Source organism: Triticum dicoccoides, chromosome 7B (assembly GCF_002162155.2).
Source record: "Triticum dicoccoides isolate Atlit2015 ecotype Zavitan chromosome 7B, WEW_v2.0, whole genome shotgun sequence".
In the NCBI taxonomy this organism is placed as follows: domain Eukaryota; kingdom Viridiplantae; phylum Streptophyta; class Magnoliopsida; order Poales; family Poaceae; genus Triticum; species Triticum dicoccoides.
In genome coordinates, this window is record NC_041393.1 from 132,555,268 (window position 1) to 132,566,191 (window position 10,924).

A 10,924-nucleotide genomic window follows, 5' to 3' on the forward strand; every position below is an offset into this window, starting at 1 on the left:
TGCGCCGTAGCCATGGAAAATCTTGATCATTTAATTGGATGCTCGGGTCAATATTCACTGTGAATGGAGCAATTTCATCAAACTTTTCATAATCTTCTGACATGTCTGTCTTGTCATCCACTCCCATGATGTTTCTTTTTCCTGAAAGAACTATGTGGCGCTTTGGCTCGTCGTATGATCCATTCACTTCCTTATCTTTTCTTTTTCTCGGCCTGGTAGACATGTCTTTCACATAAAAAACATGCGCCACATCATTGGCTAGAATGAATGGTTCGTCTGCATACGCAAGATTGTTGAGATCCACTATTGTCATTTCGTACTGCGGGTCTTCTGTTACCCCGCCTCGTGTCATATTTACCCATTTGCACCGAAACAAAGGGACCTTCAAATCACCTCCATAGTTAAGTTCCCATATGTCCTCTATGTAACCATAATATGTTTCCTTTCCCATCTTGGTTGTTGCATCAAAGCGGATACCACTGTTTTGGTTGGTTCTCTTCTTATCTTGGGCGATCGTGTAAAATGTATTCCCATTTATTTGGCACCCTTTGAAAGTCATTATATTCGAAGATGGTAATTGGGACAGCGAGTACAGGTCATTTTGAATATCGCCATCATTCAGGGCACGTTTCTGCAACCAACCGGTGAAAGTCCTTGTTTGTTCGCGTGTAATCCAGTCATCAGACTTCTCCGGGTGTTTGGAGTGTAGAAAATTCTTGTGTTCCTCCATATACGGAGCCACCAAGGCGGAATTCTGTAGAACTGTGTAGTGTGCTTCAGTGAGAGAATGCCCGTCCATACATATTATTTGATGCCCTCCTAGCGTGCCTTTTCCTTCGAGTCTGCCCTTATGCCGTGATTCAGGAACACCAATCGGCTTAAGGTCAGGAATAAAGTCAATACAAAACTCAATGACTTCCTCATTTTCATGGCCCTTCGAGATGCTTCCTTCTGGCCTAGCATGGTTATGAACATATTTCTTTAAGACTCCCATGAACCTCTCAAAGGGGAACATATTGTGTAGAAATATAGGACCCAAAACGTTAATCTCTTTGCAAAGGTGAACTAGGACATGCGTCATGATGTTGAAGAAGGATGGTGGGAACACTAACTCGAAACTGACAAGACATTGCACCAAATCATTCTGTAACCTTGGTATGATTTCTGGATCGATTACCTTCTGAGAGATTGCATTGAGGAATGCACATAGCTTCATAATGGCTAATCGAACGTTTTCCGTAGAAGCCCCCTCAATGCAACCGGAAGGAGTTGCGTCATAATCACGTGGCAGTCATGAGACTTTAGGTTCTGGAACTTTTTCTCTGCCATATTTATTATTCCCTTTATATTCGACGAGAAGCCAGACGGTACCTTCATGCTGAGCAGGCATTCAAATAAGATTTCCTTCTCTTCTTTGGTAAGAGCGTAGCTGGCCTGACCCTGATGTATGCCGTCTTTTCCGTGCATACGTTGCTGGTCCTCCCTTGCCTCTGGTGTATCTTTTGTCTTCCCATACACGCCCAAAAAGCCAAGCAGGGTCACGCAAAGATTCTTCATCACGTGCATCACGTCGATTGCGGAGCGGACCTCTAGGTCTTTCCAATATGACAGGTCCCAAAATATAGATTTATTCTTCCACATGGGTGCACGTCCGTCAGCGTCCTTCGGAATAGGTTGTCCGCCAGGACCCTTTCTAGAGATTACCTTCAAATCCTTGACCATATCATGTACATCAGCACCAGTATGGTGGCGAGGCTTCGTCCGGTGATCCGCTTCACCTTTGAAATGCTTGCCTTTCTTTCTTACGGGATGCCTTGTCGGAAGAAATCGACGATGTCCCAGGTACACATTCTTCCTACAACTATCCAAATATATATACTGTCGGTATCATCCAAACAGTGCGTGCATCCGCGGTATCCCTTGTTTGTCTGACTTGAAAGGTTACTGAGAGCAGGCCAATCATTGATGGTCACGAACAGCAACGCCTTTAGGTCAAATTCTTCCTGTCCGTGCTCATCCCACGCACGTACACCTGTTCCATTCCACAGCTGTAATAGTTCTTCAACTAATGGCCTTAGGTACACATCAATGTCGTTGCCAGGTTGCTTAGGGCCTTGTATGAGCACTGGCATCATAATGAACTTCCGCTTCATGCACAACCAAGGAGGAAGGTTATACAAACATAGAGTCATAGGCCACGTCTATGGTTGCTGCTCTGCTTCCCAAAAGGATTAATGCTATCTACTCTTAGAGCAAACCATACGTTCCTTGGGTCACTTGCAAACTCCTCCCAGTACTTTCTCTCGATTTTTCTCCACTGTGAACCGTCAGCGAGTACTCTCAACTTTCCGTATTTTTTACGGTCTTCTGCGTGCCACCGCATCGCCTTCGCAAGCTCTTTGTTTTGGAACAAACATTTCAACCGTGGTATTATAGGAGCATACCACATCACCTTGGCAGGAATCTTCTTCCTGGGGCGCTCGCCCTCGACATCACCAGGGTCATCGTGACTGATCTTATAACGCAATGCACCGCATACCGGGCAAGCGTTCAAATCCCTTGTCAGATACACCATTCTCTGCCTTCCATTAGGGCAGTAGAGGATGCAGTCATTAGGGCAGTCAGCCTTCTTTGCTTCATACGTACTCTCAGGCAATTCGTTGTCCTTTGGAAGCATATTCTTTATCATTACCAGCAACTTTCCAAATCCCTTGTCAGATACACCATTCTCTGCCTTCCATTGCAGCAATTCAAGTGTGGTGCCCAACTTTTTTTTGTCAGCTTCGCAATTTGGGTACAACAATTTCTTGTGATCCTCTAACATGCGTTGCAACTTCATCCTCTCCAGATCACTTGCGCAGTTTCTCTTTGCATCGGCAATGGCCTGACCTAGATCATCAGCGGGCTCATCTGATGCCTCTTCTTCAGCTTCTTCCCGCATTGCCGTCTCAGCTTCTTTCCCCATTGTTGTATCATCGTATTCAGGGAACCCATGGCCAGGATAGCCGTTGTCGTCCTCTTCTTCTTCATTATCTTCCATCATAACCCCTATTTCTCCGTGCTTGGTCCAAACATTATAGTGGGGCATGAAACCGGACTCACATAGGTGGACGTGAATGGTTCTTGACGTAGAGTAACTGTAGCCATTCTTACAGCCAGCACATGGACAAGGCACAAAACCATCCGCCCGCTTGTTTGCCTCAGCGGCAAGCAGAAAAGTATGCACGCAATTAATGAACTCGGGAGAGCATCGGTCATCATACATCCATTGTCGGCTCATCTTTTTTACACAACACCGAATAGACCAAATTAATACAAGTTCATACATAAAGTTCATATACAGCACTTAATTAAATGCAACGTACAAATAACTTTCTAGCTAAAGAATTTAAATGCAACAACAATGTGATCAAGATCGCAACTAAGGTAACAATTGATCCAACAGCATAATGATACCAAGCCACACTATCAATGGCATATTTTCTCATATTTCTAATCTTCAACCTCATTTTCTCCATCTTGATCTTGTGATCATCGACGACATCGGCAACATGCAACTCCAATTCCATCTTCTCCCCCTCAATTCTTTTCAATTTTATTTTCAAATACTCGTTTTCTTTTTCAACTAAATTTAACCTCTCGACAATTGGGTCGGTTGGAATTTCTGGTTCACATACCTCCTAGATAAAAATACCTATGTCAACTTGATGGGCATAATTTGTCATAAACATGAAATGCAATAACTAGTTTTAAAAGAGAATATACCACATCCGAATCATAACAAGGACGAGGGCCGACGGGGACGGATATCAAAACCATGGCACTATGTATAATAAACAACGTACGGGTAAGATAATTATCCGAGTAACTATATATCCAGATCACACAAACATCAATTTTGTAATGTAAAACATTCATGAACAAGAGTGATACGTCTCTAACATATCTATAATTTTTGATTGCTCCATGCTATATTATCTACTGTTTTGGGCAATATTGGGCTTTATTATCCACTTTTATATTATTTTTGGGACTAACCTATTAACCGGAGGCCCAGCCCAGATTTGCTGTTTTATGCCTATTTCAGTGTTTCGAGGAAAATGAATATCAGACGGAGTCAAAACGGAAAGAAATCAACTGGAGAAGTTATTTTTGGAAGGAAAGCAACCCAGGGAACTTGGAGTGCACGTCAGGGGAGATACGGGCTGCCCACGAAGGTGGGCCCCCCCCCCCCCCGGGCGCACCCCCTACCTCGTGGGGCCCCCGTAGCTCCTCCGATGTACCCCTTTCACCCGTATATACCTACTGTTGGGGAACGTAGTAATTTCAAAAAATTTCCTACGTACACACAAGATCATGGTGATGGCATAGCAACGAGAGGGGAGAGTGTTGTCCACGTACCCTCGTAGACCGTAAGCGGAAGCGTTATGACAACGCGGTTGATGTAGTCGTACGTCTTCACGATCCGACCGATCCAAGTACCGAACGTACGGCACCTCCGAGTTCAGCACACGTTCAGCTCGATGATGATCCCCGGGCTCCGATCCAGCAAAGCTTCGGGGATGAGTTCCGTCAGCACGACTGCGTGGTGACGATGATGATGCTCTACCGGCGCAGGGCTTCGCCTAAACTCCGCGACGATATGACCAAGGTGGAATATGGTGGAGGGGGGCACCGCACACGGCTAAGGAACGATCCGTAGATCAACTTGTGTTGTTGTGCCTTGAGGTGCCCCCTGCCCCCGTATATAAAGGAGCAAGGGGAGGGCCGGCCAAGGAGGAGGAGGCGCGCCCAAGGGGGGAGTCCTACTCCCACCGGGAGTAGGACTCCTCCTTTCCTAGTAGGAGTAGGAGAGAAGGAAGGGGAAGAGAGAAGGGAAGGAAGGAGGGGGTGCAGCCCCTCCCCCTAGTCCAATTCGGACTAGTGCTTGGGGGGGCGCGCGGCCTGCCCTAGGCAGCCCCACTCTCTTTCCCGTATGGCCCAATAAGGCCCAATACTTCTCCCCGGTGAATTCCCGTAACTCTCCGGTACTCCAATAAATACCCGAATCACTCGGAACCTTTCCGAACTCCGAATATAGTTGTCCAATATATCAATCTTTACGTCTCGACCATTTCGAGGCTCCTCGTCATGTCCCCAATCTCATCCGGGACTCCGAACTACTTCGGTACATCAAAACTCATAAATTCATAATATAACTGTCATCGTAACGTTAAGCGTGCGGACCCTACGGGTTCGAGAACTATGTAGACATGACCTAGAACTATTCTTGGTCAATAACCAATAGCGGAACCTGGATGCCCATATTGGTTCCTACATATTCTACGAAGATCTTTATCGGTCAAACCGCATAACAACATACGTTGTTCCCTTTGTCATCGGTATGTTACTTGCCCGAGATTTGATCGTCGGTATCCAATACCTAGTTCAATCTCGTTACCGGCAAGTCTCTTTACTCGTTACGTAATGCATCATTCCGTAACTAACTCATTAGCTACATTGCTTGCAAGGCTTATAGTGATGTGCATTACCGAGAGGGCCCAGAGATACCTCTCCGACAATCGGAGTGACAAAACCTAATCTCGAAATACGCCAACCCAACATGTACCTTTGGAGACACCTGTAGTACTCCTTTATAATCACCCAGTTACGTTGTGACGTTTGGTAGCACCCAAAGTGTTCCTGCGGTAAACGGGAGTTGCATAATTCTCATAGTTACAGGAACATGTATAAGTCATGAAGAAAGCAATAGCAATATACTAAACGATCAAGTGCTAGGATAACGGAATGGGTCATGTCAATCACATCATTCTCTTAATGATGTGATCCCATTAATCAAATGACAACTCATGTCTATGGCTAGGAAACTTAACCATCTTTGATTCAACGAGCTAGTCAAGTAGAGGCATACTAGTGACACTATGTTTGTCTATGTATTCACACATGTATTATGTTTCCGGTTAATACAATTCTAGCATGAATAATAAACATTTATCATGAAATAAGGAAATAAATAATAACTTTATTATTGCCTCTAGGGCATATTTCCTTCAGTCTCCCACTTGCACTAGAGTCAATAATCTAGTTCACATCGCTATGTGATTTAACACCAATATTCACATCTGCATGTAATTAATACCCATAGTTCACATAATCATGTGATCAACACCCAAAGGGTTAACTAGAGTCAATAAGTTAGTTCACATAGCTATGTGATTAATACCCAAAAGAGTACTATGGTGTGACCATGTTTTGCTCGTGAGAGAAGCTTAGTCAACGGGTCTGTCATATTCAGAGCCGTATGTATTTCGCAAATATTCTATGTCCACAATGCGCTGCATGGAGCTACTCTAGCTAATTGCTCCCACTTTCAATATGTATCCAGATTGAGACTTAGAGTCATCTGGATTGGTGTAAAAACTTGCATCGTTGTAACTTTTATGACGGGCTCTTTTATCACCTCCATAATCGAGAAACATCTCCTTAGTCCTCACTAAGGATATTCTTGACCCATGTCCAGTGATCTACTTATTAGATCAAAATTGTATTCCTTTGCCAAACACAGAGCAAGGTATACAATAGGTCTGGTTCACAGCATAGCATACTTTATAGAACCTATGACTGAGGCATAGGGAATGACTTTTCATTCTCTTTCTATTTTCTGCAATGGTCAGGTCTTGAGTCTTACTCAACTTCACACCTTGTAACACAGGCAAGAACTCCTTCTTTGACTGTTCCATTTTGAACTATTTCAAAAATTTATCAAGGTATGTACTCATTGAAACATCTTATCAAGCGTCTTGATCTATCTATATAGATCTTGATGCTCGATGTGTAAGCAGCTTCACCGAGGTCTTGCTTTGAAAAACTCTTATTCAAGTATCCTTTCATGCTATCTAGAATTTCCATATCATTTTCAATTAACAATATGTCATCCACATATAATATTAGAAATGCTACAAAGCTCCCACTCACTTTCTTGTAAATACAGGCTTCTTCAAAAGTCTGTATAAAACCATATGCTTTGATCAACTCGTCAAAGCGTATATTCCGACTCTGAGATGCTTGCACACTTTGTTAGCATCTTTAGGATTGACAAAAACTTTCTGGTTGCATCATATACAACTCTTCTTTAAGAAATCCATTAAGGAATGCAGTTTTGACATCCATTTGCCAGATTTCATAAAATGTGGCAATTGCTAACATGATTCAGACAGACTTAAGCTTCGATACGAGTGAGAAAATCTCATCGTATTCAACACCTTGAACTTGTTGAAAACATTTCGCAACAAGTCGAGCTTAGTAGATAGTAACACTACTATCAATGTCCGTCTTCCTCTTGAAGATCCATTTATTTAACATGGCTTGCTGATCATCCAGCAAGTCAATCAAAGTCCATACTTTGTTCTCATACATGGATCATATCTCAGATTTTATGGCCTCAAGCCATTTCATGGAATCTGGGCTCATCATCACTTCCTCATAGTTCGTAGGTTCATCATGGTCTAGTAACATGATTTCCAGAATAAGATTACCATACCACTCTGGTGCGGGTCTTAATCTGGAAGATCTACAAAGTTTGGTAGTAACTTGATCTGAAGCTTCATGATCATTATCATTAGCTTCCTCACTAATTGGTGTAGGAATCACTAGAACTGATTTTTGTGATGAACTACTTTCCAATTCGGGAGAAGGTACAATTACCTTATCAAGTTCTACTTTCCTCCCACTCACTTCTTTCAAGAGAAACTCCTTCTCTAGAAAGGATCCATTCTTAGCAAGGAATGTTTTGCCTTTGGATTTGTGATAGAAGGAGTACCCAACAGTTTCCTTTGGGTATTCTATGAAGACGCACTTATCCGATTTGGGTTCGAGCTTATCAGGTTGAAAACCTTTTTCATATAAGCATCGCAACTCCAAACTTTAAGAAACGACTGGTTAGGTTTAGTGCTAAACCATAGTTCATACGGTGTCGTCTCAACGGATTTAGATGGTGCCCTTTTAAACGTGAATGCAGCTGTCTCTAATGCACAACCCTAAAACGATAGTGGTAAAACCGATAAGAGACATCATAGATCGCACCATATCCAATAAAGTGCAGTTACGACGTTCGGACACACCATAACGTTGTGGTGTTCCAGGTGGCGTGAGCTGTGAAACTATTCCACATTGTTTTAATTGAAGACCAAACTCGTAACTCAAATATTCGTCTCCGCGATCAGATCATAGAAATTTTATTTTCTTGTTACGATGATTTTTCCACTTCACTCTGAAATTCTTTGAACCTTTCAATTATTTCAAACTTATGTTTCATCAAGTAGATATACCCATATCTGCTCAAATCATTTTGTGAAGGTCAGAAAATAACAATACTTGCCACGAGCATCAACACTCATTGGATCGCATACATCGTTATGTATTATTTCCAATAAGTCAGTAGCTTGTTCCATTGTTCCGGAGAACGGAGTTTTTAGTCATCTTGCCCAAAAGGCACGGTTCGCAAGCATCAAATGATTCATAACCAAGTGATTCCGAAAATCCATCTTTATGGAGTTTCTTCATGCGCTTTACACCGATATGACCCAAATGGCAGTGCCACAAATAAGTTGCACTATCATTATCAACTTTGCATTTTTGGCATCAATATTATGAATATGTGTATCACTACGATCGAGATCCAACAAACTATTTTCATTGGGTGTATGAACATCAAAGGTTTTATTCATTTAAACAGAACAACAATTATTCTCTGATTTTAAATGAATAACCGTATCGCAATAAACATGATCAAATCATGTTCATGCTCAACGCAAACGCCAAATAACATTTATTTAGATTCTACACAAATCTCGAAAGTATAGGGAGTGTGCGATGATGATCATATCAATCTTGGAACTATTTCCAACACACATTGTCAATTCACCCTCAACTAGTCTCTATTTATTCCATAACTCCTGTTTTGAGTTACTAATATTTAGCAACCGAACAAGTATCAAATACTCAGGGGCTACTATAAACACTAGTAAGGTATACATCAATAACCTGTATATCAAATATACCCTTGTTCACTTTGCCATCCTTCTTATCCACCAAATATTCAGGGTATTTCCGTTTCAAGTGACCATTTCCTTTGCAGTGTAAGCACTCAGTTTCAGGCTTTGGTCCAGCTTTGGTCTTCTTCATGGGAGTGACAACTTGTTTGCCATTCTACTTGAAGTTTCCCTTTCTTTCCCTTTGCCCTTTTCTTGAAACTAGTGGTCTTGTCAATCATCAACACTTGATGATCTTTCTTGATTTCTACCTTCGTCGATTTCAACATCACGAAGAGCTCGGGAATTGATTTCGTCATCCCTTGCATACTATAGTTCATCATGAAGTTCTAGTAACTTAGTGATGGTGACTAGAGAATTTTGTCAATCACTATCTTATCTGGAAGATTAACTCCCACTTGATTGAAGTACCCAGACAATCTAAGCACATGCTTACTAGTTGAGCGATTCTCCTCCATCTTTTAGCTATAGAACTTGTTGGAGACTTCATATCTCTCAACTCGGGTATTTGCTTGAAATATTAACTTCAATTCCTGGAACATCTCATATGGTCCATGACGTTCAAAACATCTTTGAAGTCCCGATTCTAAGCCGTAAAGCATGGTGCACAAAACTATCAAGTAGTCATCATATTGAGCTAGCCAAACGTTCATAATGTCTGCATCTGCTCCTACAATAGGTCTGTCACCTAGCGGTGCATTAAGGACATAATTTTTCTATGCAGCAATGAGGATAAACCTCAGATCACGGATTCAATCCGCATCATTGCTACTAACATCTTTCAAAAAAAATTCCTCTAGGAACATATCAAAATAAACATATGAAAGTAACAGCGCAAGCTATTGATCTACACATAATTTGCAAAATACTACCAGGACTAAGTTCATGATAAATTTAAGTTCAATTAATCATATTACTAAAGAACTCCCACTTAGACAGACATCTCTCTAGTCATCTAAGTGATTACGTGATCCAAATCAACTAAACCATGTCCGATCATCACGTGAGATGGAGTAGTTTCAATGGTGAACATCATTATGTTGATTATGTTGATCATATCTACTATATGATTCACGCTCAACCTTTCGGTCTCCGTGTTCCGAGGCCATATCTATATATGCTAGGCTCGTCAAGTTTAACCCGAGTATTCCGCGTGTGCAACTGTTTTTCCCCCGTTGTATTTGAACGTAGAGCCTATCACACCCGATCATCACGTGGTGTCTCAGCACGAAGAACTTTTGCAACGGTGCATACTCAGGGAGAACACTTCTTGATAATTTAGTGAGAGATCATCTTAAAATGCTACCGTCAATCAAAGCAAGATAAGATGCATAAAGGATAAACATCACATGCAATCAATATAAGTAATATGATATGGCCATCATCATCTTGTGCTTGTGATCTCCATCTCCGAAGCACCGTCGTGATCACCATCGTCACCGGCGCGACACCTTGATCTCCATCGTAGCATCATTGTCGTTACGCCATCTATTGCTTCTACGACTATCGCTACCGCTTAGTGATAAAGTAAAGCAATTACAGGGCGTTTGCATTTCATACAATAAAGCGACAACCATATGGCTCCTGCCAGTTGCCGATAACTTCGGTTACAAAACATGATCATCTCATAGAATAAAATATAGCATCACGTCTTGACCATATCACATCACAACATGCCCTGCAAAAACAAGTTAGACATCCTCTACTTTGTTGTTGCAAATTTTACGTGGCTGCTACGGGCTTTAGCAAGAACCATTCTTACCTACGCATAAAAACCACAATGATAGTTCGTCAAGTTGGTGCTGTTTTAACCTTCGCAAGGACCGGGCGTAGCCACACTCGATTCAGCTAAAGTGAGAGAGACAGACACCCGC